The sequence below is a fragment of the Ascaphus truei genome (genome assembly GCF_040206685.1).
Source record: "Ascaphus truei isolate aAscTru1 chromosome 18 unlocalized genomic scaffold, aAscTru1.hap1 SUPER_18_unloc_1, whole genome shotgun sequence".
NCBI lineage: Eukaryota > Metazoa > Chordata > Amphibia > Anura > Ascaphidae > Ascaphus > Ascaphus truei.
Window position 1 is genome coordinate 108,225 of NW_027453856.1, and position 24,607 is coordinate 132,831.

Sequence of the window (24,607 nt, forward strand, 5' to 3'; positions counted from 1 at the left end):
TTGCCACTGCGGGAAAAAAGTAGCAAGAAATGAAACATTTTCATTTGCTGCGAGGAATGCCATGTATATTTTCATTAGGGAAGCGAAAAATAAAAACACCTACAGCACCTGGTATTCCCAGGCAGTCTTCCAACCCAGTACTAATCAAGCCTCACCCTGCTTAGCTTCCGAGATCTGACGGGATCGGGCGCTTTCAAGGTAGTATGGCCGTAGGTGGAGATTGCTGTCTCATGATATCCTCTCATTCTTAAATCCATGAGCCTATATCTTGCTCCATGCATACACAGAGACTGAGAAAATGACAGGTGCACTCAAATGTACTATAGACGGAATTCTTGATGTCAGAATTCTATTTTGGAAGGTTGCATTATGTTGAGATTTCTGAGGAAAAAACGATATATTTCTTTGCCACTGCGGGAAAAAAGTAGTAAAAAATGAAACATTTTCATTTGCTGCAAGGAATGCCATGTATATTTTCATTAGGGAAGCGAAAAATAAAAACACCCACAGCACTTGGTATTCCCAGGCAGTCTCCCAACCCAGTACTAATCAAGCCTCACCCTGCTTAGCTTCCGAGATCTGACGGGATCGGGCGCTTTCAAGGTAGTATGGCCACAGGTGGAGATTGCTGTCTCATGATATCCTCTCATTCTTAAATCCATGAGCCTATATCTTGCTCCATGCATACACAGAGACTGAGAAAATGACAGGTGCACTCAAATGTACTATAGACGGAATTCTTGATGTCAGAATTCTATTTTGGAAGGTTGCATTGTGTTGAATTTTCTGAGGAAAAAACGATATATTTCTTTTCCACTGCGGGAAAAAAGTAGTAAAAAATGAAACATTTTCATTTGCTGCAAGGAATGCCATGTATATTTTCATTAGGGAAGCGAAAAATAAAAACACCCACAGCACTTGGTATTCCCAGGCAGTCTCCCAACCCAGTACTAATCAAGCCTCACCCTGCTTAGCTTCCGAGATCTGACGGGATCGGGCGCTTTCAAGGTAGTATGGCCGTAGGTGGAGATTGCTGTCTCATGATATCCTCTCATTCTTAAATCCATGAGCCTATATCTTGCTCCATGCATACACAGAGACTGAGAAAATGACAGGTGCACTCAAATGTACTATAGATGGAATTCTTGATGTCAGAATTCTATTTTGGAAGGTTGCATTGTGTTGAGCTTTCTGAGGAAAAAACGATATATTTCTTTGCCACTGCGGGAAAAAAGTAGCAAGAAATGAAACATTTTCATTTGCTGCGAGGAATGCCATGTATATTTTCATTAGGGAAGCGAAAAATAAAAACACCTACAGCACCTGGTATTCCCAGGCAGTCTTCCAACCCAGTACTAATCAAGCCTCACCCTGCTTAGCTTCCGAGATCTGACGGGATCGGGCGCTTTCAAGGTAGTATGGCCGTAGGTGGAGATTGCTGTCTCATGATATCCTCTCATTCTTAAATCCATGAGCCTATATCTTGCTCCATGCATACACAGAGACTGAGAAAATGACAGGTGCACTCAAATGTACTATAGACGGAATTCTTGATGTCAGAATTCTATTTTGGAAGGTTGCATTGTGTTGAGCTTTCTGAGGAAAAAACGATATATTTCTTTGCCACTGCGGGAAAAAAGTAGTAAAAAATGAAACATTTTCATTTGCTGCAAGGAATGCCATGTATATTTTCATTAGGGAAGCGAAAAATAAAAACACCCACAGCACTTGGTATTCCCAGGCAGTCTCCCAACCCAGTACTAATCAAGCCTCACCCTGCTTAGCTTCCGAGATCTGACGGGATCAGGCGCTTTCAAGGTAGTATGGCGTAGGTGGAGATTGCTGTCTCATGAGATCCTCTCATTCTTAAATCCATGAGCCTATATCTTGCTCCATGCATACACAGAGACTGAGAAAATGACAGGTGCACTCAAATGTACTATAGACGGAATTCTTGATGTCAGAATTCTATTTTGGAAGGTTGCATTGTGTTGAACTTTCAGAGAAAAAAACGATATATTTCTTTGCCACTGCGGGAAAAAAGTAACAAGAAATGAAACATTTTCATTTGCTGCGAGGAATGCCATGTATATTTTCATTAGGGAAGCGAAAAATAAAAACACCTACAGCACCTGGTATTCCCAGGCAGTCTCCCAACCCAGTACTAATCAAGCCTCACCCTGCTTAGCTTCCGAGATCTGACGGGATCAGGCGCTTTCAAGGTAGTATGGCCGTAGGTGGAGATTGCTGTCTCATGATATCCTCTCATTCTTAAATCCATGAGCCTATATCTTGCTCCATGCATACACAGAGACTGAGAAAATGACAGGTGCACTCAAATGTACTATAGACGGAATTCTTGATGTCAGAATTCTATTTTGGAAGGTTGCATTGTGTTGAGCTTTCTGAGGAAAAAACGATATATTTCTTTGCCACTGCGGGAAAAAAGTAGCAAGAAATTAAACATTTTTATTTGCTGCGAGGAATGCCATGTATATTTTCATTAGGGAAGCGAAAAATAAAAACACCTACAGCACCTGGTATTCCCAGGCAGTCTTCCAACCCAGTACTAATCAAGCCTCACCCTGCTTTGCTTCCGAGATCTGACGGGATCGGGCGCTTTCAAGGTAGTATGGCCGTAGGTGGAGATTGCTGTCTCATGATATCCTCTCATTCTTAAATCCATGAGCCTATATCTTGCTCCATGCATACACAGAGACTGAGAAAATGACAGGTGCACTCAAATGTACTATAGACGGAATTCTTGATGTCAGAATTCTATTTTGGAAGGTTGCATTGTGTTGAGCTTTCTGAGGAAAAAACGATATATTTCTTTGCCACTGCGGGAAAAAAGTAGCAAGAAATGAAACATTTTCATTTGCTGCGAGGAATGCCATGTATATTTTCATTAGGGAAGCGAAAAATAAAAACACCTACAGCACCTGGTATTCCTAGGCAGTCTTCCAACCCAGTACTAATCAAGCCTCACCCTGCTTAGCTTCCGAGATCTGACGGGATCAGGCGCTTTCAAGGTAGTATGGCCGTAGGTGGAGATTGCTGTCTCATGATATCCTCTCATTCTTAAATCCATGAGCCTATATCTTGCTCCATGCATACACAGAGACTGAGAAAATGACAGGTGCACTCAAATGTACTATAGATGGAATTCTTGATGTCAGAATTCTATTTTGGAAGGTTGCATTGTGTTGAACTTTCTGAGGAAAAAACGATATATTTATTTTCCACTGCGGGAAAAAAGTAGCAAGAAATGAAACATTTTCATTTGCTGCGAGGAATGCCATGTATATTTTCATTAGGGAAGCGAAAAATAAAAACACCTACAGCACCTGGTATTCCCAGGCAGTCTTCCAACCCAGTACTAATCAAGCCTCACCCTGCTTAGCTTCCGAGATCTGACGGGATCGGGCGCTTTCAAGGTAGTATGGCCATAGGTGGAGATTGCTGTCTCATGATATCCTCTCATTCTTAAATCCATGAGCCTATATCTTGCTCCATGCATACACAGAGACTGAGAAAATGACAGGTGCACTCAAATGTACTATAGACGGAATTCTTGATGTCAGAATTCTATTTTGGAAGGTTGCATTGTGTTGAGCTTTCTGAGGAAAAAACGATATATTTCTTTGCCACTGCGGGAAAAAAGTAGCAAGAAATGAAACATTTTCATTTGCTGCGAGGAATGCCATGTATATTTTCATTAGGGAAGCGAAAAATAAAAACACCTACAGCACCTGGTATTCCCAGGCAGTCTTCCAACCCAGTACTAATCAAGCCTCACCCTGCTTAGCTTCCGAGATCTGACGGGATCGGGCGCTTTCAAGGTAGTATGGCCGTAGGTGGAGATTGCTGTCTCATGATATCCTCTCATTCTTAAATCCATGAGCCTATATCTTGCTCCATGCATACACAGAGACTGAGAAAATGACAGGTGCACTCAAATGTACTATAGACGGAATTCTTGATGTCAGAATTCTATTTTGGAAGGTTGCATTGTGTTGAGCTTTCTGAGGAAAAAACAATATATTTCTTTGCCACTGCGGGAAAAAAGTAGTAAAAAATGAAACATTTTCATTTGCTGCAAGGAATGCCATGTATATTTTCATTAGGGAAGCGAAAAATAAAAACACCCATAGCACTTGGGATTCCCAGGCAGTCTCCCAACCCAGTACTAATCAAGCCTCACCCTGCTTAGCTTCCGAGATCTGACGGGATCAGGCGCTTTCAAGGTAGTATGGCCGTAGGTGGAGATTGCTGTCTCATGAGATCCTCTCATTCTTAAATCCATGAGCCTATATCTTGCTCCATGCATACACAGAGACTGAGAAAATGACAGGTGCACTCAAATGTACTATAGACGGAATTCTTGATGTCAGAATTCTATTTTGGAAGGTTGCATTGTGTTGAACTTTCTGAGGAAAAAACGATATATTTCTTTTCCACTGCGGGAAAAAAGTAGTAAAAAATGAAACATTTTCATTTGCTGCAAGGAATGCCATGTATATTTTCATTAGGGAAGCGAAAAATAAAAACACCCACAGCACTTGGTATTCCCAGGCAGTCTCCCAACCCAGTACTAATCAAGCCTCACCCTGCTTAGCTTCCGAGATCTGACGGGATCGGGCGCTTTCAAGGTAGTATGGCCACAGGTGGAGATTGCTGTCTCATGATATCCTCTCATTCTTAAATCCATGAGCCTATATCTTGCTCCATGCATACACAGAGACTGAGAAAATGACAGGTGCACTCAAATGTACTATAGACGGAATTCTTGATGTCAGAATTCTATTTTGGAAGGTTGCATTGTGTTGAACTTTCTGAGGAAAAAACGATATATTTCTTTGCCACTGCGGGAAAAAAGTAGCAAGAAATGAAACATTTTCATTTGCTGCGAGGAATGCCATGTATATTTTCATTAGGGAAGCGAAAAATAAAAACACCTACAGCACCTGGTATTCCCAGGCAGTCTTCCAACCCAGTACTAATCAAGCCTCACCCTGCTTAGCTTCCGAGATCTGACGGGATCGGGCGCTTTCAAGGTAGTATGGCCGTAGGTGGAGATTGCTGTCTCATGATATCCTCTCATTCTTAAATCCATGAGCCTATATCTTGCTCCATGCATACACAGAGACTGAGAAAATGACAGGTGCACTCAAATGTACTATAGACGGAATTCTTGATGTCAGAATTCTATTTTGGAAGGTTGCATTGTGTTGAACTTTCTGAGGAAAAAACGATATATTTATTTTCCACTGCGGGAAAAAAGTAGCAAGAAATGAAACATTTTCATTTGCTGCGAGGAATGCCATGTATATTTTCATTAGGGAAGCGAAAAATAAAAACACCTACAGCACCTGGTATTCCCAGGCAGTCTTCCAACCCAGTACTAATCAAGCCTCACCCTGCTTAGCTTCCGAGATCTGACGGGATCGGGCGCTTTCAAGGTAGTATGGCCGTAGGTGGAGATTGCTGTCTCATGATATCCTCTCATTCTTAAATCCATGAGCCTATATCTTGCTCCATGCATACACAGAGACTGAGAAAATGACAGGTGCACTCAAATGTACTATAGACGGAATTCTTGATGTCAGAATTCTATTTTGGAAGGTTGCATTGTGTTGAGCTTTCTGAGGAAAAAACAATATATTTCTTTGCCACTGCGGGAAAAAAGTAGTAAAAAATGAAACATTTTCATTTGCTGCAAGGAATGCCATGTATATTTTCATTAGGGAAGCGAAAAATAAAAACACCCACAGCACTTGGTATTCCCAGGCAGTCTCCCAACCCAGTACTAATCAAGCCTCACCCTGCTTAGCTTCCGAGATCTGACGGGATCAGGCGCTTTCAAGGTAGTATGGCCGTAGGTGGAGATTGCTGTCTCATGAGATCCTCTCATTCTTAAATCCATGAGCCTATATCTTGCTCCATGCATACACAGAGACTGAGAAAATGACAGGTGCACTCAAATGTACTATAGACGGAATTCTTGATGTCAGAATTCTATTTTGGAAGGTTGCATTGTGTTGAACTTTCTGAGGAAAAAACGATATATTTCTTTTCCACTGCGGGAAAAAAGTAGTAAAAAATGAAACATTTTCATTTGCTGCAAGGAATGCCATGTATATTTTCATTAGGGAAGCGAAAAATAAAAACACCCACAGCACTTGGTATTCCCAGGCAGTCTCCCAACCCAGTACTAATCAAGCCTCACCCTGCTTAGCTTCCGAGATCTGACGGGATCGGGCGCTTTCAAGGTAGTATGGCCACAGGTGGAGATTGCTGTCTCATGATATCCTCTCATTCTTAAATCCATGAGCCTATATCTTGCTCCATGCATACACAGAGACTGAGAAAATGACAGGTGCACTCAAATGTACTATAGACGGAATTCTTGATGTCAGAATTCTATTTTGGAAGGTTGCATTGTGTTGAGCTTTCTGAGGAAAAAACGATATATTTCTTTGCCACTGCGGGAAAAAAGTAGCAAGAAATGAAACATTTTCATTTGCTGCGAGGAATGCCATGTATATTTTCATTAGGGAAGCGAAAAATAAAAACACCTACAGCACCTGGTATTCCCAGGCAGTCTTCCAACCCAGTACTAATCAAGCCTCACCCTGCTTAGCTTCCGAGATCTGACGGGATCGGGCGCTTTCAAGGTAGTATGGCCGTAGGTGGAGATTGCTGTCTCATGATATCCTCTCATTCTTAAATCCATGAGCCTATATCTTGCTCCATGCATACACAGAGACTGAGAAAATGACAGGTGCACTCAAATGTACTATAGACGGAATTCTTGATGTCAGAATTCTATTTTGGAAGGTTGCATTGTGTTGAGCTTTCTGAGGAAAAAACGATATATTTCTTTGCCACTGCGGGAAAAAAGTAGTAAAAAATGAAACATTTTCATTTGCTGCAAGGAATGCCATGTATATTTTCATTAGGGAAGCGAAAAATAAAAACACCTACAGCACCTGGTATTCCCAGGCAGTCTTCCAACCCAGTACTAATCAAGCCTCACCCTGCTTAGCTTCTGAGATCTGACGGGATCGGGCGCTTTCAAGGTAGTATGGCCGTAGGTGGAGATTGCTGTCTCATGATATCCTCTCATTCTTAAATCCATGAGCCTATATCTTGCTCCATGCATACACAGAGACTGAGAAAATGACAGGTGCACTCAAATGTACTATAGACGGAATTCTTGATGTCAGAATTCTATTTTGGAAGGTTGCATTGTGTTGAACTTTCTGAGGAAAAAACGATATATTTATTTTCCACTGCGGGAAAAAAGTAGCAAGAAATGAAACATTTTCATTTGCTGCGAGGAATGCCATGTATATTTTCATTAGGGAAGCGAAAAATAAAAACACCTACAGCACCTGGTATTCCCAGGCAGTCTTCCAACCCAGTACTAATCAAGCCTCACCCTGCTTAGCTTCCGAGATCTGACGGGATCGGGCGCTTTCAAGGTAGTATGGCCATAGGTGGAGATTGCTGTCTCATGATATCCTCTCATTCTTAAATCCATGAGCCTATATCTTGCTCCATGCATACACAGAGACTGAGAAAATGACAGGTGCACTCAAATGTACTATAGACGGAATTCTTGATGTCAGAATTCTATTTTGGAAGGTTGCATTGTGTTGAGCTTTCTGAGGAAAAAACGATATATTTCTTTGCCACTGCGGGAAAAAAGTAGCAAGAAATGAAACATTTTCATTTGCTGCGAGGAATGCCATGTATATTTTCATTAGGGAAGCGAAAAATAAAAACACCTACAGCACCTGGTATTCCCAGGCAGTCTTCCAACCCAGTACTAATCAAGCCTCACCCTGCTTAGCTTCCGAGATCTGACGGGATCGGGCGCTTTCAAGGTAGTATGGCCGTAGGTGGAGATTGCTGTCTCATGATATCCTCTCATTCTTAAATCCATGAGCCTATATCTTGCTACATGCATACACAGAGACAGAGAAAATGACAGGTGCACTCAAATGTACTATAGACGGAATTCTTGATGTCAGAATTCTATTTTGGAAGGTTGCATTGTGTTGAGCTTTCTGAGGAAAAAACAATATATTTCTTTGCCACTGCGGGAAAAAAGTAGTAAAAAATGAAACATTTTCATTTGCTGCAAGGAATGCCATGTATATTTTCATTAGGGAAGCGAAAAATAAAAACACCCACAGCACTTGGTATTCCCAGGCAGTCTCCCAACCCAGTACTAATCAAGCCTCACCCTGCTTAGCTTCCGAGATCTGACGGGATCAGGCGCTTTCAAGGTAGTATGGCCGTAGGTGGAGATTGCTGTCTCATGAGATCCTCTCATTCTTAAATCCATGAGCCTATATCTTGCTCCATGCATACACAGAGACTGAGAAAATGACAGGTGCACTCAAATGTACTATAGACGGAATTCTTGATGTCAGAATTCTATTTTGGAAGGTTGCATTGTGTTGAACTTTCTGAGGAAAAAACGATATATTTCTTTTCCACTGCGGGAAAAAAGTAGTAAAAAATGAAACATTTTCATTTGCTGCAAGGAATGCCATGTATATTTTCATTAGGGAAGCGAAAAATAAAAACACCCACAGCACTTGGTATTCCCAGGCAGTCTCCCAACCCAGTACTAATCAAGCCTCACCCTGCTTAGCTTCCGAGATCTGACGGGATCGGGCGCTTTCAAGGTAGTATGGCCACAGGTGGAGATTGCTGTCTCATGATATCCTCTCATTCTTAAATCCATGAGCCTATATCTTGCTCCATGCATACACAGAGACTGAGAAAATGACAGGTGCACTCAAATGTACTATAGACGGAATTCTTGATGTCAGAATTCTATTTTGGAAGGTTGCATTGTGTTGAACTTTCAGAGAAAAAAACGATATATTTCTTTGCCACTGCGGGAGAAAGTAACAAGAAATGAAACATTTTCATTTGCTGCGAGGAATGCCATGTATATTTTCATTAGGGAAGCGAAAAATAAAAACACCTACAGCACCTGGTATTCCCAGGCAGTCTCCCAACCCAGTACTAATCAAGCCTCACCCTGCTTAGCTTCCGAGATCTGACGGGATCGGGCGCTTTCAAGGTAGTATGGCCGTAGGTGGAGATTGCTGTCTCATGATATCCTCTCATTCTTAAATCCATGAGCCTATATCTTGCTCCATGCATACACAGAGACTGAGAAAATGACAGGTGCACTCAAATGTACTATAGACGGAATTCTTGATGTCAGAATTCTATTTTGGAAGGTTGCATTGTGTTGAGCTTTCTGAGGAAAAAACGATATATTTCTTTGCCACTGCGGGAAAAAAGTAGCAAGAAATGAAACATTTTCATTTGCTGCGAGGAATGCCATGTATATTTTCATTAGGGAAGCGAAAAATAAAAACACCTACAGCACCTGGTATTCCCAGGCAGTCTTCCAACCCAGTACTAATCAAGCCTCACCCTGCTTAGCTTCCGAGATCTGACGGGATCGGGCGCTTTCAAGGTAGTATGGCCGTAGGTGGAGATTGCTGTCTCATGATATCCTCTCATTCTTAAATCCATGAGCCTATATCTTGCTCCATGCATACACAGAGACTGAGAAAATGACAGGTGCACTCAAATGTACTATAGACGGAATTCTTGATGTCAGAATTCTATTTTGGAAGGTTGCATTGTGTTGAGCTTTCTGAGGAAAAAACGATATATTTCTTTGCCACTGCGGGAAAAAAGTAGCAAGAAATGAAACATTTTCATTTGCTGCGAGGAATGCCATGTATATTTTCATTAGGGAAGCGAAAAATAAAAACACCTACAGCACCTGGTATTCCTAGGCAGTCTTCCAACCCAGTACTAATCAAGCCTCACCCTGCTTAGCTTCCGAGATCTGACGGGATCGGGCGCTTTCAAGGTAGTATGGCCGTAGGTGGAGATTGCTGTCTCATGATATCCTCTCATTCTTAAATCCATGAGCCTATATCTTGCTCCATGCATACACAGAGACTGAGAAAATGACAGGTGCACTCAAATGTACTATAGACGGAATTCTTGATGTCAGAATTCTATTTTGGAAGGTTGCATTGTGTTGAGCTTTCTGAGGAAAAAACGATATATTTCTTTGCCACTGCGGGAAAAAAGTAGTAAAAAATGAAACATTTTCATTTGCTGCAAGGAATGCCATGTATATTTTCATTAGGGAAGCGAAAAATAAAAACACCCACAGCACTTGGTATTCCCAGGCAGTCTCCCAACCCAGTACTAATCGAGCCTCACCCTGCTTAGCTTCCGAGATCTGACGGGATCAGGCGCTTTCAAGGTAGTATGGCCGTAGGTGGAGATTGCTGTCTCATGATATCCTCTCATTCTTAAATCCATGAGCCTATATCTTGCTCCATGCATACACAGAGACTGAGAAAATGACAGGTGCACTCAAATGTACTATAGACGGAATTCTTGATGTCAGAATTCTATTTTGGAAGGTTGCATTGTGTTGAACTTTCTGAGGAAAAAACGATATATTTCTTTTCCACTGCGGGAAAAAAGTAGTAAAAAATGAAACATTTTCATTTGCTGCAAGGAATGCCATGTATATTTTCATTAGGGAAGCGAAAAATAAAAACACCCACAGCACTTGGTATTCCCAGGCAGTCTCCCAACCCAGTACTAATCAAGCCTCACCCTGCTTAGCTTCCGAGATCTGACGGGATCGGGCGCTTTCAAGGTAGTATGGCCGTAGGTGGAGATTGCTGTCTCATGATATCCTCTCATTCTTAAATCCATGAGCCTATATCTTGCTCCATGCATACACAGAGACTGAGAAAATGACAGGTGCACTCAAATGTACTATAGACGGAATTCTTGATGTCAGAATTCTATTTTGGAAGGTTGCATTGTGTTGAACTTTCTGAGGAAAAAACGATATATTTCTTTGCCACTGCGGGAAAAAAGTAGCAAGAAATGAAACATTTTCATTTGCTGCGAGGAATGCCATGTATATTTTCATTAGGGAAGCGAAAAATAAAAACACCCACAGCACCTGGTATTCCCAGGCAGTCTCCCAACCCAGTACTAATCAAGCCTCACCCTGCTTAGCTTCCGAGATCTGACGGGATCGGGCGCTTTCAAGGTAGTATGGCCGTAGGTGGAGATTGCTGTCTCATGATATCCTCTCATTCTTAAATCCATGAGCCTATATCTTGCTCCATGCATACACAGAGACTGAGAAAATGACAGGTGCACTCAAATGTACTATAGACGGAATTCTTGATGTCAGAATTCTATTTTGGAAGGTTGCATTGTGTTGAACTTTCTGAGGAAAAAACGATATATTTCTTTGCCACTGCGGGAAAAAAGTAGCAAGAAATGAAACATTTTCATTTGCTGCGAGGAATGCCATGTATATTTTCATTAGGGAAGCGAAAAATAAAAACACCTACAGCACCTGGTATTCCCAGGCAGTCTTCCAACCCAGTACTAATCAAGCCTCACCCTGCTTAGCTTCTGAGATCTGACGGGATCGGGCGCTTTCAAGGTAGTATGGCCGTAGGTGGAGATTGCTGTCTCATGATATCCTCTCATTCTTAAATCCATGAGCCTATATCTTGCTCCATGCATACACAGAGACTGAGAAAATGACAGGTGCACTCAAATGTACTATAGACGGAATTCTTGATGTCAGAATTCTATTTTGGAAGGTTGCATTGTGTTGAACTTTCTGAGGAAAAAACGATATATTTATTTTCCACTGCGGGAAAAAAGTAGCAAGAAATGAAACATTTTCATTTGCTGCGAGGAATGCCATGTATATTTTCATTAGGGAAGCGAAAAATAAAAACACCTACAGCACCTGGTATTCCCAGGCAGTCTTCCAACCCAGTACTAATCAAGCCTCACCCTGCTTAGCTTCCGAGATCTGACGGGATCGGGCGCTTTCAAGGTAGTATGGCCATAGGTGGAGATTGCTGTCTCATGATATCCTCTCATTCTTAAATCCATGAGCCTATATCTTGCTCCATGCATACACAGAGACTGAGAAAATGACAGGTGCACTCAAATGTACTATAGACGGAATTCTTGATGTCAGAATTCTATTTTGGAAGGTTGCATTGTGTTGAGCTTTCTGAGGAAAAAACGATATATTTCTTTGCCACTGCGGGAAAAAAGTAGCAAGAAATGAAACATTTTCATTTGCTGCGAGGAATGCCATGTATATTTTCATTAGGGAAGCGAAAAATAAAAACACCTACAGCACCTGGTATTCCCAGGCAGTCTTCCAACCCAGTACTAATCAAGCCTCACCCTGCTTAGCTTCCGAGATCTGACGGGATCGGGCGCTTTCAAGGTAGTATGGCCGTAGGTGGAGATTGCTGTCTCATGATATCCTCTCATTCTTAAATCCATGAGCCTATATCTTGCTACATGCATACACAGAGACAGAGAAAATGACAGGTGCACTCAAATGTACTATAGACGGAATTCTTGATGTCAGAATTCTATTTTGGAAGGTTGCATTGTGTTGAGCTTTCTGAGGAAAAAACAATATATTTCTTTGCCACTGCGGGAAAAAAGTAGTAAAAAATGAAACATTTTCATTTGCTGCAAGGAATGCCATGTATATTTTCATTAGGGAAGCGAAAAATAAAAACACCCACAGCACTTGGTATTCCCAGGCAGTCTCCCAACCCAGTACTAATCAAGCCTCACCCTGCTTAGCTTCCGAGATCTGACGGGATCAGGCGCTTTCAAGGTAGTATGGCCGTAGGTGGAGATTGCTGTCTCATGAGATCCTCTCATTCTTAAATCCATGAGCCTATATCTTGCTCCATGCATACACAGAGACTGAGAAAATGACAGGTGCACTCAAATGTACTATAGACGGAATTCTTGATGTCAGAATTCTATTTTGGAAGGTTGCATTGTGTTGAACTTTCTGAGGAAAAAACGATATATTTCTTTTCCACTGCGGGAAAAAAGTAGTAAAAAATGAAACATTTTCATTTGCTGCAAGGAATGCCATGTATATTTTCATTAGGGAAGCGAAAAATAAAAACACCCACAGCACTTGGTATTCCCAGGCAGTCTCCCAACCCAGTACTAATCAAGCCTCACCCTGCTTAGCTTCCGAGATCTGACGGGATCGGGCGCTTTCAAGGTAGTATGGCCACAGGTGGAGATTGCTGTCTCATGATATCCTCTCATTCTTAAATCCATGAGCCTATATCTTGCTCCATGCATACACAGAGACTGAGAAAATGACAGGTGCACTCAAATGTACTATAGACGGAATTCTTGATGTCAGAATTCTATTTTGGAAGGTTGCATTGTGTTGAACTTTCAGAGAAAAAAACGATATATTTCTTTGCCACTGCGGGAGAAAGTAACAAGAAATGAAACATTTTCATTTGCTGCGAGGAATGCCATGTATATTTTCATTAGGGAAGCGAAAAATAAAAACACCTACAGCACCTGGTATTCCCAGGCAGTCTCCCAACCCAGTACTAATCAAGCCTCACCCTGCTTAGCTTCCGAGATCTGACGGGATCGGGCGCTTTCAAGGTAGTATGGCCGTAGGTGGAGATTGCTGTCTCATGATATCCTCTCATTCTTAAATCCATGAGCCTATATCTTGCTCCATGCATACACAGAGACTGAGAAAATGACAGGTGCACTCAAATGTACTATAGACGGAATTCTTGATGTCAGAATTCTATTTTGGAAGGTTGCATTGTGTTGAGCTTTCTGAGGAAAAAACGATATATTTCTTTGCCACTGCGGGAAAAAAGTAGCAAGAAATGAAACATTTTCATTTGCTGCGAGGAATGCCATGTATATTTTCATTAGGGAAGCGAAAAATAAAAACACCTACAGCACCTGGTATTCCCAGGCAGTCTTCCAACCCAGTACTAATCAAGCCTCACCCTGCTTAGCTTCCGAGATCTGACGGGATCGGGCGCTTTCAAGGTAGTATGGCCGTAGGTGGAGATTGCTGTCTCATGATATCCTCTCATTCTTAAATCCATGAGCCTATATCTTGCTCCATGCATACACAGAGACTGAGAAAATGACAGGTGCACTCAAATGTACTATAGACGGAATTCTTGATGTCAGAATTCTATTTTGGAAGGTTGCATTGTGTTGAGCTTTCTGAGGAAAAAACGATATATTTCTTTGCCACTGCGGGAAAAAAGTAGCAAGAAATGAAACATTTTCATTTGCTGCGAGGAATGCCATGTATATTTTCATTAGGGAAGCGAAAAATAAAAACACCTACAGCACCTGGTATTCCTAGGCAGTCTTCCAACCCAGTACTAATCAAGCCTCACCCTGCTTAGCTTCCGAGATCTGACGGGATCGGGCGCTTTCAAGGTAGTATGGCCGTAGGTGGAGATTGCTGTCTCATGATATCCTCTCATTCTTAAATCCATGAGCCTATATCTTGCTCCATGCATACACAGAGACTGAGAAAATGACAGGTGCTCTCAAATGTACTATAGACGGAATTCTTGATGTCAGAATTCTATTTTGGAAGGTTGCATTGTGTTGAGCTTTCTGAGGAAAAAACGATATATTTCTTTGCCACTGCGGGAAAAAAGTAGTAAAAAATGAAACATTTTCATTTGCTGCAAGGAATGCCATGTATATTTTCATTAGGGAAGCGAAAAATAAAAACACCCACAGCACTTGGTATTCCCAGGCAGTCTCCCAACCCAGTACTAATCGAGCCTCACCCTGCTTAGCTTCCGAGATCTGACGGGATCAGGCGCTTTCAAGGTAGTATGGCCGTAGGTGGAGATTGCTGTCTCATGATATCCTCTCATTCTTAAATCCATGAGCCTATATCTTGCTCCATGCATACACAGAGACTGAGAAAATGACAGGTGCACTCAAATGTACTATAGACGGAATTCTTGATGTCAGAATTCTATTTTGGAAGGTTGCATTGTGTTGAACTTTCTGAGGAAAAAACGATATATTTCTTTTCCACTGCGGGAAAAAAGTAGTAAAAAATGAAACATTTTCATTTGCTGCAAGGAATGCCATGTATATTTTCATTAGGGAAGCGAAAAATAAAAACACCCACAGCACTTGGTATTCCCAGGCAGTCTCCCAACCCAGTACTAATCAAGCCTCACCCTGCTTAGCTTCCGAGATCTGACGGGATCGGGCGCTTTCAAGGTAGTATGGCCGTAGGTGGAGATTGCTGTCTCATGATATCCTCTCATTCTTAAATCCATGAGCCTATATCTTGCTCCATGCATACACAGAGACTGAGAAAATGACAGGTGCACTCAAATGTACTATAGACGGAATTCTTGATGTCAGAATTCTATTTTGGAAGGTTGCATTGTGTTGAACTTTCTGAGGAAAAAACGATATATTTCTTTGCCACTGCGGGAAAAAAGTAGCAAGAAATGAAACATTTTCATTTGCTGCGAGGAATGCCATGTATATTTTCATTAGGGAAGCGAAAAATAAAAACACCTACAGCACCTGGTATTCCCAGGCAGTCTTCCAACCCAGTACTAATCAAGCCTCACCCTGCTTAGCTTCTGAGATCTGACGGGATCGGGCGCTTTCAAGGTAGTATGGCCGTAGGTGGAGATTGCTGTCTCATGATATCCTCTCATTCTTAAATCCATGAGCCTATATCTTGCTCCATGCATACACAGAGACTGAGAAAATGACAGGTGCACTCAAATGTACTATAGACGGAATTCTTGATGTCAGAATTCTATTTTGGAAGGTTGCATTGTGTTGAACTTTCTGAGGAAAAAACGATATATTTATTTTCCACTGCGGGAAAAAAGTAGCAAGAAATGAAACATTTTCATTTGCTGCGAGGAATGCCATGTATATTTTCATTAGGGAAGCGAAAAATAAAAACACCTACAGCACCTGGTATTCCCAGGCAGTCTTCCAACCCAGTACTAATCAAGCCTCACCCTGCTTAGCTTCCGAGATCTGACGGGATCGGGCGCTTTCAAGGTAGTATGGCCGTAGGTGGAGATTGCTGTCTCATGATATCCTCTCATTCTTAAATCCATGAGCCTATATCTTGCTCCATGCATACACAGAGACTGAGAAAATGACAGGTGCACTCAAATGTACTATAGACGGAATTCTTGATGTCAGAATTCTATTTTGGAAGGTTGCATTGTGTTGAGCTTTCTGAGGAAAAAACGATATATTTCTTTGCCACTGCGGGAAAAAAGTAGCAAGAAATGAAACATTTTCATTTGCTGCGAGGAATGCCATGTATATTTTCATTAGGGAAGCGAAAAATAAAAACACCTACAGCACCTGGTATTCCCAGGCAGTCTTCCAACCCAGTACTAATCAAGCCTCACAGTGCTTAGCTTCCGAGATCTGACGGGATCGGGCGCTTTCAAGGTAGTATGGCCGTAGGTGGAGATTGCTGTCTCATGATATCCTCTCATTCTTAAATCCATGAGCCTATATCTTGCTCCATGCATACACAGAGACTGAGAAAATGACAGGTGCACTCAAATGTACTATAGACGGAATTCTTGATGTCAGAATTCTATTTTGGAAGGTTGCATTGTGTTGAGCTTTCTGAGGAAAAAACGATATATTTCTTTGCCACTGCGGGAAAAAAGTAGTAAAAAATGAAACATTTTCATTTGCTGCAAGGAATGCCATGTATATTTTCATTAGGGAAGCGAAAAATAAAAACACCCACAGCACTTGGTATTCCCAGGCAGTCTCCCAACCCAGTACTAATCAAGCCTCACCCTGCTTAGCTTCCGAGATCTGACGGGATCAGGCGCTTTCAAGGTAGTATGGCCGTAGGTGGAGATTGCTGTCTCATGAGATCCTCTCATTCTTAAATCCATGAGCCTATATCTTGCTCCATGCATACACAGAGACTGAGAAAATGACAGGTGCACTCAAATGTACTATAGACGGAATTCTTGATGTCAGAATTCTATTTTGGAAGGTTGCATTGTGTTGAACTTTCTGAGGAAAAAACGATATATTTCTTTTCCACTGCGGGAAAAAAGTAGTAAAAAATGAAACATGTTCATTTGCTGCAAGGAATGCCATGTATATTTTCATTAGGGAAGCGAAAAATAAAAACACCCACAGCACCTGGTATTCCCAGGCAGTCTTCCAACCCAGTACTAATCAAGCCTCACCCTGCTTAGCTTCCGAGATCTGACGGGATCGGGCGCTTTCAAGGTAGTATGGCCGTAGGTGGAGATTGCTGTCTCATGATATCCTCTCATTCTTAAATCCATGAGCCTATATCTTGCTCCATGCATACACAGAGACTGAGAAAATGACAGGTGCACTCAAATGTACTATAGACGGAATTCTTGATGTCAGAATTCTATTTTGGAAGGTTGCATTGTGTTGAGCTTTCTGAGGAAAAAACGATATATTTCTTTGCCACTGCGGGAAAAAAGTAGCAAGAAATGAAACATTTTCATTTGCTGCGAGGAATGCCATGTATATTTTCATTAGGGAAGCGAAAAATAAAAACACCTACAGCACCTGGTATTCCTAGGCAGTCTTCCAACCCAGTACTAATCAAGCCTCACCCTGCTTAGCTTCCGAGATCTGACAGGATCGGGCGCTTTCAAGGTAGTATGGCCGTAGGTGGAGATTGCTGTCTCATGATATCCTCTCATTCTTAAATCCATGAGCCTATATCTTGCTCCATGCATACACAGAGACTGAGAAAATGACAGGTGCACTCAAATGTACTATAGACGGAATTCTTGATGTCAGAATTCTATTTTGGAAGGTTGCATTGTGTTGAGCTTTCTGAGGAAAAAACGATATATTTCTTTGCCACTGCGGGAAAAAAGTAGTAAAAAATGAAACATTTTCATTTGCTGCAAGGAATGCCATGTATATTTTCATTAGGGAAGCGAAAAATAAAAACACCCACAGCACTTGGTATTCCCAGGCAGTCTCCCAACCCAGTACTAATCAAGCCTCACCCTGCTTAGCTTCCGAGATCTGACGGGATCAGGCGCTTTCAAGGTAGTATGGCCGTAGGTGGAGATTGCTGTCTCATGATATCCTCTCATTCTTAAATCCATGAGCCTATATCTTGCTCCATGCATACACAGAGACTGAGAAAATGACAGGTGCACTCAAATGTACTATAGACGGAATTCTTGATGTCAGAATTCTATTTTGGAAGGTTGCATTGTGTTGAACTTTCTGAGGAAAAAACGATATATTTCTTTTCCACTGCGGGAAAAAAGTAGTAAAAAATGAAACATTTTCATTTGCTGCAAGGAATGCCATGTATATTTTCATTAGGGAAGCGAAAAAGAAAAACACCCACAGCACTTGGTATTCCCAGGCAGTCTCCCAACCCAGTACTAATCAAGCCTCACCCTGCTTAGCTTCCGAGATCTGACGGGATCGGGCGCTTTCAAGGTAGTATGGCCGTAGGTGGAGATTGCTGTCTCATGATATCCTCTCATTCTTAAATCCATGAGCCTATATCTTGCTCCATGCATACACAGAGACTGAGAAAATGACAGGTGCACTCAAATGTACTATAGACGGAATTCTTGATGTCAGAATTCTATTTTGGAAGGTTGCATTGTGTTGAACTTTCTGAGGAAAAAACGATATATTTCTTTGCCACTGCGGGAAAAAAGTAGTAAAAAATGAAACATTTTCATTTGCTGCAAGGAATGCCATGTATATTTTCATTAGGGAAGCGAAAAATAAAAACACCCACAGCACTTGGTATTCCCAAGGCAGTCTCCCAACCCAGTACTAATCAAGCCTCACCCTGCTTAGCTTCCGAGATCTGACGGGATCAGGCGCTTTCAAGGTAGTATGGCCGTAGGTGGAGATTGCTGTCTCATGAGATCCTCTCATTCTTAAATCCATGAGCCTATATCTTGCTCCATGCATACACAGAGACTGAGAAAATGACAGGTGCACTCAAATGTACTATAGACGGAATTCTTGATGTCAGAATTCTATTTTGGAAGGTTGCATTGTGTTGAACTTTCTGAGGAAAAAACGATATATTTCTTTTCCACTGCGGGAAAAAAGTAGTAAAAAATGAAACATTTTCATTTGCTGCAAGGAATGCCATGTATATTTTCATTAGGGAAGCGAAAAATAAAAACACCCACAGCACTTGGTATTCCCAGGCAGTCTCCCAACCCAGTACTAATCAAGCCTCACCCTGCTTAGCTTCCGAGATCTGACGGGATCGGGCGCTTTCAAGGTAGTATGGCCACAGGTGGAGATAGCTGTCTCATGATATCCTCTCATTCTTAAATCCATGAGCCTATATCTTGCTCCATGCATACACAGAGACTGAGAAAATGACAGGTGCACTCAAATGTACTATAGACGGAATTCTTGATGTCAGAATTCTTTTTTGGAAGGTTGCATTGTGTTGAGCTTTCTGAGGAAAAAACGATATATTTCTTTGCCACTGCGGGAAAAAAGTAACAAGAAATGAAACATTTTCATTTGCTGCGAGGAATGCCATGTATATTTTCATTAGGGAAGCGAAAAATAAAAACACCTACAGCACCTGGTATTCCCAGGCAGTCTTCCAACCCAGTACTAATCAAGCCTCACCCTGCTTAGCTTCCGAGATCTGATGGGATCGGGCGCTTTCAAGGTAGTATGGCCGTAGGTGGAGATTGCTGTCTCATGATATCCTCTCATTCTTAAATCCATGAGCCTATATCTTGCTCCATGCATACACAGAGACTGAGAAAATGACAGGTGCACTCAAATGTACTATAGACGGAATTCTTGATGTCAGAATTCTATTTTGGAAGGTTGCATTGTGTTGAGCTTTCTGAGGAAAAAACGATATATTTCTTTGCCACTGCGGGAAAAAAGTAGCAAGAAATGAAACATTTTCATTTGCTGCGAGGAATGCCATGTATATTTTCATTAGGGAAGCGAAAAATAAAAACACCTACAGCACCTGGTATTCCTAGGCAGTCTTCCAACCCAGTACTAATCAAGCCTCACCCTGCTTAGCTTCCGAGATCTGACGGGATCGGGCGCTTTCAAGGTAGTATGGCCGTAGGTGGAGATTGCTGTCTCATGATATCCTCTCATTCTTAAATCCATGAGCCTATATCTTGCTCCATGCATACACAGAGACTGAGAAAATGACAGGTGCACTCAAATGTACTATAGACGGAATTCTTGATGTCAGAATTCTATTTTGGAAGGTTGCATTGTGTTGAGCTTTCTGAGGAAAAAACGATATATTTCTTTGCCACTGCGGGAAAAAAGTAGCAAGAAATGAAACATTTTCATTTGCTGCAAGGAATGCCATGTATATTTTCATTAGGGAAGCGAAAAAGAAAAACACCCACAGCACTTGGTATTCCCAGGCAGTCTCCCAACCCAGTACTAATCAAGCCTCACCCTGCTTAGCTTCCGAGATCTGACGGGATCGGGCGCTTTCAAGGTAGTATGGCCGTAGGTGGAGATTGCTGTCTCATGATATCCTCTCATTCTTAAATCCATGAGCCTATATCTTGCTCCATGCATACACAGAGACTGAGAAAATGACAGGTGCACTCAAATGTACTATAGACGGAATTCTTGATGTCAGAATTCTATTTTGGAAGGTTGCATTGTGTTGAACTTTCTGAGGAAAAAACGATATATTTCTTTGCCACTGCGGGAAAAAAGTAGTAAAAAATGAAACATTTTCATTTGCTGCAAGGAATGCCATGTATATTTTCATTAGGGAAGCGAAAAATAAAAACACCCACAGCACTTGGTATTCCCAGGCAGTCTCCCAACCCAGTACTAATCAAGCCTCACCCTGCTTAGCTTCCGAGATCTGACGGGATCAGGCGCTTTCAAGGTAGTATGGCCGTTGGTGGAGATTGCTGTCTCATGAGATCCTCTCATTCTTAAATCCATGAGCCTATATCTTGCTCCATGCATACACAGAGACTGAGAAAATGACAGGTGCACTCAAATGTACTATAGACGGAATTCTTGATGTCAGAATTCTATTTTGGAAGGTTGCATTGTGTTGAACTTTCTGAGGAAAAAACGATATATTTCTTTTCCACTGCGGGAAAAAAGTAGTAAAAAATGAAACATTTTCATTTGCTGCAAGGAATGCCATGTATATTTTCATTAGGGAAGCGAAAAATAAAAACACCCACAGCACTTGGTATTCCCAGGCAGTCTCCCAACCCAGTACTAATCAAGCCTCACCCTGCTTAGCTTCCGAGATCTGACGGGATCGGGCGCTTTCAAGGTAGTATGGCCACAGGTGGAGATTGCTGTCTCATGATATCCTCTCATTCTTAAATCCATGAGCCTATATCTTGCTCCATGCATACACAGAGACTGAGAAAATGACAGGTGCACTCAAATGTACTATAGATGGAATTCTTGATGTCAGAATTCTATTTTGGAAGGTTGCATTGTGTTGAGCTTTCTGAGGAAAAAACGATATATTTCTTTGCCACTGCGGGAAAAAAGTAACAAGAAATGAAACATTTTCATTTGCTGCGAGGAATGCCATGTATATTTTCATTAGGGAAGCGAAAAATAAAAACACCTACAGCACCTGGTATTCCCAGGCAGTCTTCCAACCCAGTACTAATCAAGCCTCACCCTGCTTAGCTTCCGAGATCTGACGGGATCGGGCGCTTTCAAGGTAGTATGGCCGTAGGTAGAGATTGCTGTCTCATGATATCCTCTCATTCTTAAATCCATGAGCCTATATCTTGCTCCATGCATACACAGAGACTGAGAAAATGACAGGTGCACTCAAATGTACTATAGACGGAATTCTTGATGTCAGAATTCTATTTTGGAAGGTTGCATTGTGTTGAGCTTTCTGAGGAAAAAACGATATATTTCTTTGCCACTGCGGGAAAAAAGTAGCAAGAAATGAAACATTTTCATTTGCTGCGAGGAATGCCATGTATATTTTCATTAGGGAAGCGAAAAATAAAAACACCTACAGCACCTGGTATTCCTAGGCAGTCTTCCAACCCAGTACTAATCAAGCCTCACCCTGCTTAGCTTCCGAGATCTGACGGGATCGGGCGCTTTCAAGGTAGTATGGCCGTAGGTGGAGATTGCTGTCTCATGATATCCTCTCATTCTTAAATCCATGAGCCTATATCTTGCTCCATGCATACACAGAGACTGAGAAAATGACAGGTGCACTCAAATGTACTATAGACGGAATTCTTGATGTCAGAATTCTATTTTGGAAGGTTGCATTGTGTTGAGCTTTCTGAGGAAAAAACGATATATTTCTTTGCCACTGCGGGAAAAAAGTAGTAAAAAATGAAACATTTTCATTTGCTGCAAGGAATGCCATGTATATTTTCATTAGGGAAGCGAAAAATAAAAACACCCACAGCACTTGGTATTCCCAGGCAGTCTCCCAACCCAGTACTAATCAAGCCTCACCCTGCTTAGCTTCCGAGATCTGACGGGATCAGGCGCTTTCAAGGTAGTATGGCCGTAGGTGGAGATTGCTGTCTCATGATATCCTCTCATTCTTAAATCCATGAGCCTATATCTTGCTCCATGCATACACAGAGACTGAGAAAATGACAGGTGCACTCAAATGTACTATAGACGGAATTCTTGATGTCAGAATTCTATTTTGGAAGGTTGCATTGTGTTGAACTTTCTGAGGAAAAAACGATATATTTCTTTTCCACTGCGGGAAAAAAGTAGTAAAAAATGAAACATTTTCATTTGCTGCAAGGAATGCCATGTATATTTTCATTAGGGAAGCGAAAAAGAAAAACACCCACAGCACTTGGTATTCCCAGGCAGTCTCCCAACCCAGTACTAATCAAGCCTCACCCTGCTTAGCTTCCGAGATCTGACGGGATCGGGCGCTTTCAAGGTAGTATGGCCGTAGGTGGAGATTGCTGTCTCATGATATCCTCTCATTCTTAAATCCATGAGCCTATATCTTGCTCCATGCATACACAGAGACTGAGAAAATGACAGGTGCACTCAAATGTACTATAGACGGAATTCTTGATGTCAGAATTCTATTTTGGAAGGTTGCATTGTGTTGAGCTTTCTGAGGAAAAAACGATATATTTCTTTGCCACTGCGGGAAAAAAGTAGTAAAAAATGAAACATTTTCATTTGCTGCAAGGAATGCCATGTATATTTTCATTAGGGAAGCGAAAAAGAAAAACACCCACAGCACTTGGTATTCCCAGGCAGTCTCCCAACCCAGTACTAATCAAGCCTCACCCTGCTTAGCTTCCGAGATCTGACGGGATCAGGCGCTTTCAAGGTAGTATGGCCGTAGGTGGAGATTGCTGTCTCATGATATCCTCTCATTCTTAAATCCATGAGCCTATATCTTGCTCCATGCATACACAGAGACTGAGAAAATGACAGGTGCACTCAAATGTACTATAGACGGAATTCTTGATGTCAGAATTCTATTTTGGAAGGTTGCATTGTGTTGAACTTTCTGAGGAAAAAACGATATATTTCTTTTCCACTGCGGGAAAAAAGTAGTAAAAAATGAAACATTTTCATTTGCTGCAAGGAATGCCATGTATATTTTCATTAGGGAAGCGAAAAAGAAAAACACCCACAGCACTTGGTATTCCCAGGCAGTCTCCCAACCCAGTACTAATCAAGCCTCACCCTGCTTAGCTTCCGAGATCTGACGGGATCGGGCGCTTTCAAGGTAGTATGGCCGTAGGTGGAGATTGCTGTCTCATGATATCCTCTCATTCTTAAATCCATGAGCCTATATCTTGCTCCATGCATACACAGAGACTGAGAAAATGACAGGTGCACTCAAATGTACTATAGACGGAATTCTTGATGTCAGAATTCTATTTTGGAAGGTTGCATTGTGTTGAGCTTTCTGAGGAAAAAACGATATATTTCTTTGCCACTGCGGGAAAAAAGTAGCAAGAAATTAAACATTTTCATTTGCTGCGAGGAATGCCATGTATATTTTCATTAGGGAAGCGAAAAATAAAAACACCTACAGCACCTGGTATTCCCAGGCAGTCTTCCAACCCAGTACTAATCAAGCCTCACCCTGCTTAGCTTCCGAGATCTGACGGGATCGGGCGCTTTCAAGGTAGTATGGCCGTAGGTGGAGATTGCTGTCTCATGATATCCTCTCATTCTTAAATCCATGAGCCTATATCTTGCTCCATGCATACACAGAGACTGAGAAAATGACAGGTGCACTCAAATGTACTATAGACGGAATTCTTGATGTCAGAATTCTATTTTGGAAGGTTGCATTGTGTTGAATTTTCTGAGGAAAAAACGATATATTTCTTTTCCACTGCGGGAAAAAAGTAGTAAAAAATGAAACATTTTCATTTGCTGCAAGGAATGCCATGTATATTTTCATTAGGGAAGCGAAAAATAAAAACACCCACAGCACTTGGTATTCCCAGGCAGTCTCCCAACCCAGTACTAATCAAGCCTCACCCTGCTTAGCTTCCGAGATCTGACGGGATCGGGCGCTTTCAAGGTAGTATGGCCGTAGGTGGAGATTGCTGTCTCATGATATCCTCTCATTCTTAAATCCATGAGCCTATATCTTGCTCCATGCATACACAGAGACTGAGAAAATGACAGGTGC

General features: G+C 41.7%; 60 non-coding genes and 1 pseudogene across 60 annotated transcripts; all 61 read right to left on the bottom strand.

The window, feature by feature from the left end:
* Positions 1-96: 96 nt before the first annotated feature.
* Positions 97-215, bottom strand: LOC142474359 (5S ribosomal RNA). Its single transcript, XR_012790313.1, has one exon. It is a non-coding gene; the product is annotated as a 5S ribosomal RNA (ribosomal RNA).
* Positions 216-501: 286 nt separating this feature from the next.
* LOC142474447 (5S ribosomal RNA) lies at positions 502-620 on the bottom strand. Its single transcript, XR_012790396.1, has one exon. It is a non-coding gene; the product is annotated as a 5S ribosomal RNA (ribosomal RNA).
* A 286-nt stretch (positions 621-906) lies between these two features.
* Positions 907-1,025, bottom strand: LOC142474201 (5S ribosomal RNA). The gene has a single exon (XR_012790170.1). It is a non-coding gene; the product is annotated as a 5S ribosomal RNA (ribosomal RNA).
* Positions 1,026-1,311: 286 nt separating this feature from the next.
* Positions 1,312-1,430, bottom strand: LOC142474360 (5S ribosomal RNA). Its single transcript, XR_012790314.1, has one exon. It is a non-coding gene; the product is annotated as a 5S ribosomal RNA (ribosomal RNA).
* A 286-nt stretch (positions 1,431-1,716) lies between these two features.
* LOC142474664 (5S ribosomal RNA) lies at positions 1,717-1,834 on the bottom strand (annotated as a pseudogene).
* A 286-nt stretch (positions 1,835-2,120) lies between these two features.
* On the bottom strand, positions 2,121-2,239 carry LOC142474257 (5S ribosomal RNA). Its single transcript, XR_012790221.1, has one exon. It is a non-coding gene; the product is annotated as a 5S ribosomal RNA (ribosomal RNA).
* Positions 2,240-2,525: 286 nt separating this feature from the next.
* Positions 2,526-2,644, bottom strand: LOC142474520 (5S ribosomal RNA). The gene has a single exon (XR_012790464.1). It is a non-coding gene; the product is annotated as a 5S ribosomal RNA (ribosomal RNA).
* A 286-nt stretch (positions 2,645-2,930) lies between these two features.
* LOC142474591 (5S ribosomal RNA) lies at positions 2,931-3,049 on the bottom strand. Its single transcript, XR_012790531.1, has one exon. It is a non-coding gene; the product is annotated as a 5S ribosomal RNA (ribosomal RNA).
* A 286-nt stretch (positions 3,050-3,335) lies between these two features.
* Positions 3,336-3,454, bottom strand: LOC142474471 (5S ribosomal RNA). Its single transcript, XR_012790418.1, has one exon. It is a non-coding gene; the product is annotated as a 5S ribosomal RNA (ribosomal RNA).
* Positions 3,455-3,740: 286 nt separating this feature from the next.
* On the bottom strand, positions 3,741-3,859 carry LOC142474361 (5S ribosomal RNA). The gene has a single exon (XR_012790315.1). It is a non-coding gene; the product is annotated as a 5S ribosomal RNA (ribosomal RNA).
* A 286-nt stretch (positions 3,860-4,145) lies between these two features.
* LOC142474587 (5S ribosomal RNA) lies at positions 4,146-4,264 on the bottom strand. The gene has a single exon (XR_012790527.1). It is a non-coding gene; the product is annotated as a 5S ribosomal RNA (ribosomal RNA).
* A 286-nt stretch (positions 4,265-4,550) lies between these two features.
* On the bottom strand, positions 4,551-4,669 carry LOC142474449 (5S ribosomal RNA). Its single transcript, XR_012790398.1, has one exon. It is a non-coding gene; the product is annotated as a 5S ribosomal RNA (ribosomal RNA).
* A 286-nt stretch (positions 4,670-4,955) lies between these two features.
* Positions 4,956-5,074, bottom strand: LOC142474362 (5S ribosomal RNA). The gene has a single exon (XR_012790316.1). It is a non-coding gene; the product is annotated as a 5S ribosomal RNA (ribosomal RNA).
* A 286-nt stretch (positions 5,075-5,360) lies between these two features.
* Positions 5,361-5,479, bottom strand: LOC142474363 (5S ribosomal RNA). The gene has a single exon (XR_012790317.1). It is a non-coding gene; the product is annotated as a 5S ribosomal RNA (ribosomal RNA).
* A 286-nt stretch (positions 5,480-5,765) lies between these two features.
* Positions 5,766-5,884, bottom strand: LOC142474422 (5S ribosomal RNA). The gene has a single exon (XR_012790372.1). It is a non-coding gene; the product is annotated as a 5S ribosomal RNA (ribosomal RNA).
* A 286-nt stretch (positions 5,885-6,170) lies between these two features.
* On the bottom strand, positions 6,171-6,289 carry LOC142474450 (5S ribosomal RNA). The gene has a single exon (XR_012790399.1). It is a non-coding gene; the product is annotated as a 5S ribosomal RNA (ribosomal RNA).
* A 286-nt stretch (positions 6,290-6,575) lies between these two features.
* On the bottom strand, positions 6,576-6,694 carry LOC142474364 (5S ribosomal RNA). Its single transcript, XR_012790318.1, has one exon. It is a non-coding gene; the product is annotated as a 5S ribosomal RNA (ribosomal RNA).
* Positions 6,695-6,980: 286 nt separating this feature from the next.
* On the bottom strand, positions 6,981-7,099 carry LOC142474577 (5S ribosomal RNA). The gene has a single exon (XR_012790518.1). It is a non-coding gene; the product is annotated as a 5S ribosomal RNA (ribosomal RNA).
* A 286-nt stretch (positions 7,100-7,385) lies between these two features.
* LOC142474473 (5S ribosomal RNA) lies at positions 7,386-7,504 on the bottom strand. The gene has a single exon (XR_012790420.1). It is a non-coding gene; the product is annotated as a 5S ribosomal RNA (ribosomal RNA).
* A 286-nt stretch (positions 7,505-7,790) lies between these two features.
* On the bottom strand, positions 7,791-7,909 carry LOC142474366 (5S ribosomal RNA). The gene has a single exon (XR_012790320.1). It is a non-coding gene; the product is annotated as a 5S ribosomal RNA (ribosomal RNA).
* A 286-nt stretch (positions 7,910-8,195) lies between these two features.
* On the bottom strand, positions 8,196-8,314 carry LOC142474423 (5S ribosomal RNA). Its single transcript, XR_012790373.1, has one exon. It is a non-coding gene; the product is annotated as a 5S ribosomal RNA (ribosomal RNA).
* Positions 8,315-8,600: 286 nt separating this feature from the next.
* On the bottom strand, positions 8,601-8,719 carry LOC142474451 (5S ribosomal RNA). Its single transcript, XR_012790400.1, has one exon. It is a non-coding gene; the product is annotated as a 5S ribosomal RNA (ribosomal RNA).
* Positions 8,720-9,004: 285 nt separating this feature from the next.
* LOC142474286 (5S ribosomal RNA) lies at positions 9,005-9,123 on the bottom strand. Its single transcript, XR_012790247.1, has one exon. It is a non-coding gene; the product is annotated as a 5S ribosomal RNA (ribosomal RNA).
* Positions 9,124-9,409: 286 nt separating this feature from the next.
* On the bottom strand, positions 9,410-9,528 carry LOC142474367 (5S ribosomal RNA). The gene has a single exon (XR_012790321.1). It is a non-coding gene; the product is annotated as a 5S ribosomal RNA (ribosomal RNA).
* A 286-nt stretch (positions 9,529-9,814) lies between these two features.
* On the bottom strand, positions 9,815-9,933 carry LOC142474523 (5S ribosomal RNA). The gene has a single exon (XR_012790467.1). It is a non-coding gene; the product is annotated as a 5S ribosomal RNA (ribosomal RNA).
* Positions 9,934-10,219: 286 nt separating this feature from the next.
* LOC142474438 (5S ribosomal RNA) lies at positions 10,220-10,338 on the bottom strand. Its single transcript, XR_012790387.1, has one exon. It is a non-coding gene; the product is annotated as a 5S ribosomal RNA (ribosomal RNA).
* A 286-nt stretch (positions 10,339-10,624) lies between these two features.
* Positions 10,625-10,743, bottom strand: LOC142474202 (5S ribosomal RNA). Its single transcript, XR_012790171.1, has one exon. It is a non-coding gene; the product is annotated as a 5S ribosomal RNA (ribosomal RNA).
* Positions 10,744-11,029: 286 nt separating this feature from the next.
* On the bottom strand, positions 11,030-11,148 carry LOC142474216 (5S ribosomal RNA). The gene has a single exon (XR_012790184.1). It is a non-coding gene; the product is annotated as a 5S ribosomal RNA (ribosomal RNA).
* A 286-nt stretch (positions 11,149-11,434) lies between these two features.
* Positions 11,435-11,553, bottom strand: LOC142474579 (5S ribosomal RNA). Its single transcript, XR_012790520.1, has one exon. It is a non-coding gene; the product is annotated as a 5S ribosomal RNA (ribosomal RNA).
* Positions 11,554-11,839: 286 nt separating this feature from the next.
* LOC142474474 (5S ribosomal RNA) lies at positions 11,840-11,958 on the bottom strand. Its single transcript, XR_012790421.1, has one exon. It is a non-coding gene; the product is annotated as a 5S ribosomal RNA (ribosomal RNA).
* Positions 11,959-12,244: 286 nt separating this feature from the next.
* LOC142474368 (5S ribosomal RNA) lies at positions 12,245-12,363 on the bottom strand. Its single transcript, XR_012790322.1, has one exon. It is a non-coding gene; the product is annotated as a 5S ribosomal RNA (ribosomal RNA).
* A 286-nt stretch (positions 12,364-12,649) lies between these two features.
* Positions 12,650-12,768, bottom strand: LOC142474424 (5S ribosomal RNA). Its single transcript, XR_012790374.1, has one exon. It is a non-coding gene; the product is annotated as a 5S ribosomal RNA (ribosomal RNA).
* Positions 12,769-13,054: 286 nt separating this feature from the next.
* Positions 13,055-13,173, bottom strand: LOC142474452 (5S ribosomal RNA). Its single transcript, XR_012790401.1, has one exon. It is a non-coding gene; the product is annotated as a 5S ribosomal RNA (ribosomal RNA).
* A 285-nt stretch (positions 13,174-13,458) lies between these two features.
* LOC142474407 (5S ribosomal RNA) lies at positions 13,459-13,577 on the bottom strand. The gene has a single exon (XR_012790358.1). It is a non-coding gene; the product is annotated as a 5S ribosomal RNA (ribosomal RNA).
* A 286-nt stretch (positions 13,578-13,863) lies between these two features.
* Positions 13,864-13,982, bottom strand: LOC142474369 (5S ribosomal RNA). The gene has a single exon (XR_012790323.1). It is a non-coding gene; the product is annotated as a 5S ribosomal RNA (ribosomal RNA).
* A 286-nt stretch (positions 13,983-14,268) lies between these two features.
* Positions 14,269-14,387, bottom strand: LOC142474524 (5S ribosomal RNA). The gene has a single exon (XR_012790468.1). It is a non-coding gene; the product is annotated as a 5S ribosomal RNA (ribosomal RNA).
* Positions 14,388-14,673: 286 nt separating this feature from the next.
* On the bottom strand, positions 14,674-14,792 carry LOC142474439 (5S ribosomal RNA). The gene has a single exon (XR_012790388.1). It is a non-coding gene; the product is annotated as a 5S ribosomal RNA (ribosomal RNA).
* A 286-nt stretch (positions 14,793-15,078) lies between these two features.
* Positions 15,079-15,197, bottom strand: LOC142474203 (5S ribosomal RNA). The gene has a single exon (XR_012790172.1). It is a non-coding gene; the product is annotated as a 5S ribosomal RNA (ribosomal RNA).
* A 286-nt stretch (positions 15,198-15,483) lies between these two features.
* LOC142474580 (5S ribosomal RNA) lies at positions 15,484-15,602 on the bottom strand. The gene has a single exon (XR_012790521.1). It is a non-coding gene; the product is annotated as a 5S ribosomal RNA (ribosomal RNA).
* Positions 15,603-15,888: 286 nt separating this feature from the next.
* Positions 15,889-16,007, bottom strand: LOC142474370 (5S ribosomal RNA). The gene has a single exon (XR_012790324.1). It is a non-coding gene; the product is annotated as a 5S ribosomal RNA (ribosomal RNA).
* Positions 16,008-16,293: 286 nt separating this feature from the next.
* LOC142474632 (5S ribosomal RNA) lies at positions 16,294-16,412 on the bottom strand. Its single transcript, XR_012790569.1, has one exon. It is a non-coding gene; the product is annotated as a 5S ribosomal RNA (ribosomal RNA).
* Positions 16,413-16,698: 286 nt separating this feature from the next.
* On the bottom strand, positions 16,699-16,817 carry LOC142474426 (5S ribosomal RNA). The gene has a single exon (XR_012790376.1). It is a non-coding gene; the product is annotated as a 5S ribosomal RNA (ribosomal RNA).
* Positions 16,818-17,103: 286 nt separating this feature from the next.
* Positions 17,104-17,222, bottom strand: LOC142474480 (5S ribosomal RNA). The gene has a single exon (XR_012790427.1). It is a non-coding gene; the product is annotated as a 5S ribosomal RNA (ribosomal RNA).
* Positions 17,223-17,508: 286 nt separating this feature from the next.
* On the bottom strand, positions 17,509-17,627 carry LOC142474633 (5S ribosomal RNA). Its single transcript, XR_012790570.1, has one exon. It is a non-coding gene; the product is annotated as a 5S ribosomal RNA (ribosomal RNA).
* Positions 17,628-17,913: 286 nt separating this feature from the next.
* Positions 17,914-18,032, bottom strand: LOC142474427 (5S ribosomal RNA). Its single transcript, XR_012790377.1, has one exon. It is a non-coding gene; the product is annotated as a 5S ribosomal RNA (ribosomal RNA).
* A 286-nt stretch (positions 18,033-18,318) lies between these two features.
* LOC142474204 (5S ribosomal RNA) lies at positions 18,319-18,437 on the bottom strand. Its single transcript, XR_012790173.1, has one exon. It is a non-coding gene; the product is annotated as a 5S ribosomal RNA (ribosomal RNA).
* Positions 18,438-18,723: 286 nt separating this feature from the next.
* On the bottom strand, positions 18,724-18,843 carry LOC142474631 (5S ribosomal RNA). Its single transcript, XR_012790568.1, has one exon. It is a non-coding gene; the product is annotated as a 5S ribosomal RNA (ribosomal RNA).
* A 286-nt stretch (positions 18,844-19,129) lies between these two features.
* On the bottom strand, positions 19,130-19,248 carry LOC142474454 (5S ribosomal RNA). The gene has a single exon (XR_012790402.1). It is a non-coding gene; the product is annotated as a 5S ribosomal RNA (ribosomal RNA).
* A 286-nt stretch (positions 19,249-19,534) lies between these two features.
* LOC142474214 (5S ribosomal RNA) lies at positions 19,535-19,653 on the bottom strand. Its single transcript, XR_012790182.1, has one exon. It is a non-coding gene; the product is annotated as a 5S ribosomal RNA (ribosomal RNA).
* A 286-nt stretch (positions 19,654-19,939) lies between these two features.
* On the bottom strand, positions 19,940-20,058 carry LOC142474526 (5S ribosomal RNA). Its single transcript, XR_012790470.1, has one exon. It is a non-coding gene; the product is annotated as a 5S ribosomal RNA (ribosomal RNA).
* Positions 20,059-20,344: 286 nt separating this feature from the next.
* LOC142474205 (5S ribosomal RNA) lies at positions 20,345-20,463 on the bottom strand. The gene has a single exon (XR_012790174.1). It is a non-coding gene; the product is annotated as a 5S ribosomal RNA (ribosomal RNA).
* Positions 20,464-20,749: 286 nt separating this feature from the next.
* On the bottom strand, positions 20,750-20,868 carry LOC142474479 (5S ribosomal RNA). The gene has a single exon (XR_012790426.1). It is a non-coding gene; the product is annotated as a 5S ribosomal RNA (ribosomal RNA).
* A 286-nt stretch (positions 20,869-21,154) lies between these two features.
* On the bottom strand, positions 21,155-21,273 carry LOC142474455 (5S ribosomal RNA). The gene has a single exon (XR_012790403.1). It is a non-coding gene; the product is annotated as a 5S ribosomal RNA (ribosomal RNA).
* A 286-nt stretch (positions 21,274-21,559) lies between these two features.
* On the bottom strand, positions 21,560-21,678 carry LOC142474371 (5S ribosomal RNA). The gene has a single exon (XR_012790325.1). It is a non-coding gene; the product is annotated as a 5S ribosomal RNA (ribosomal RNA).
* A 286-nt stretch (positions 21,679-21,964) lies between these two features.
* LOC142474527 (5S ribosomal RNA) lies at positions 21,965-22,083 on the bottom strand. Its single transcript, XR_012790471.1, has one exon. It is a non-coding gene; the product is annotated as a 5S ribosomal RNA (ribosomal RNA).
* Positions 22,084-22,369: 286 nt separating this feature from the next.
* LOC142474428 (5S ribosomal RNA) lies at positions 22,370-22,488 on the bottom strand. The gene has a single exon (XR_012790378.1). It is a non-coding gene; the product is annotated as a 5S ribosomal RNA (ribosomal RNA).
* A 286-nt stretch (positions 22,489-22,774) lies between these two features.
* Positions 22,775-22,893, bottom strand: LOC142474207 (5S ribosomal RNA). Its single transcript, XR_012790176.1, has one exon. It is a non-coding gene; the product is annotated as a 5S ribosomal RNA (ribosomal RNA).
* Positions 22,894-23,179: 286 nt separating this feature from the next.
* LOC142474429 (5S ribosomal RNA) lies at positions 23,180-23,298 on the bottom strand. The gene has a single exon (XR_012790379.1). It is a non-coding gene; the product is annotated as a 5S ribosomal RNA (ribosomal RNA).
* A 286-nt stretch (positions 23,299-23,584) lies between these two features.
* On the bottom strand, positions 23,585-23,703 carry LOC142474209 (5S ribosomal RNA). Its single transcript, XR_012790177.1, has one exon. It is a non-coding gene; the product is annotated as a 5S ribosomal RNA (ribosomal RNA).
* A 286-nt stretch (positions 23,704-23,989) lies between these two features.
* On the bottom strand, positions 23,990-24,108 carry LOC142474372 (5S ribosomal RNA). Its single transcript, XR_012790326.1, has one exon. It is a non-coding gene; the product is annotated as a 5S ribosomal RNA (ribosomal RNA).
* Positions 24,109-24,394: 286 nt separating this feature from the next.
* Positions 24,395-24,513, bottom strand: LOC142474210 (5S ribosomal RNA). The gene has a single exon (XR_012790178.1). It is a non-coding gene; the product is annotated as a 5S ribosomal RNA (ribosomal RNA).
* Positions 24,514-24,607: the final 94 nt, after the last annotated feature.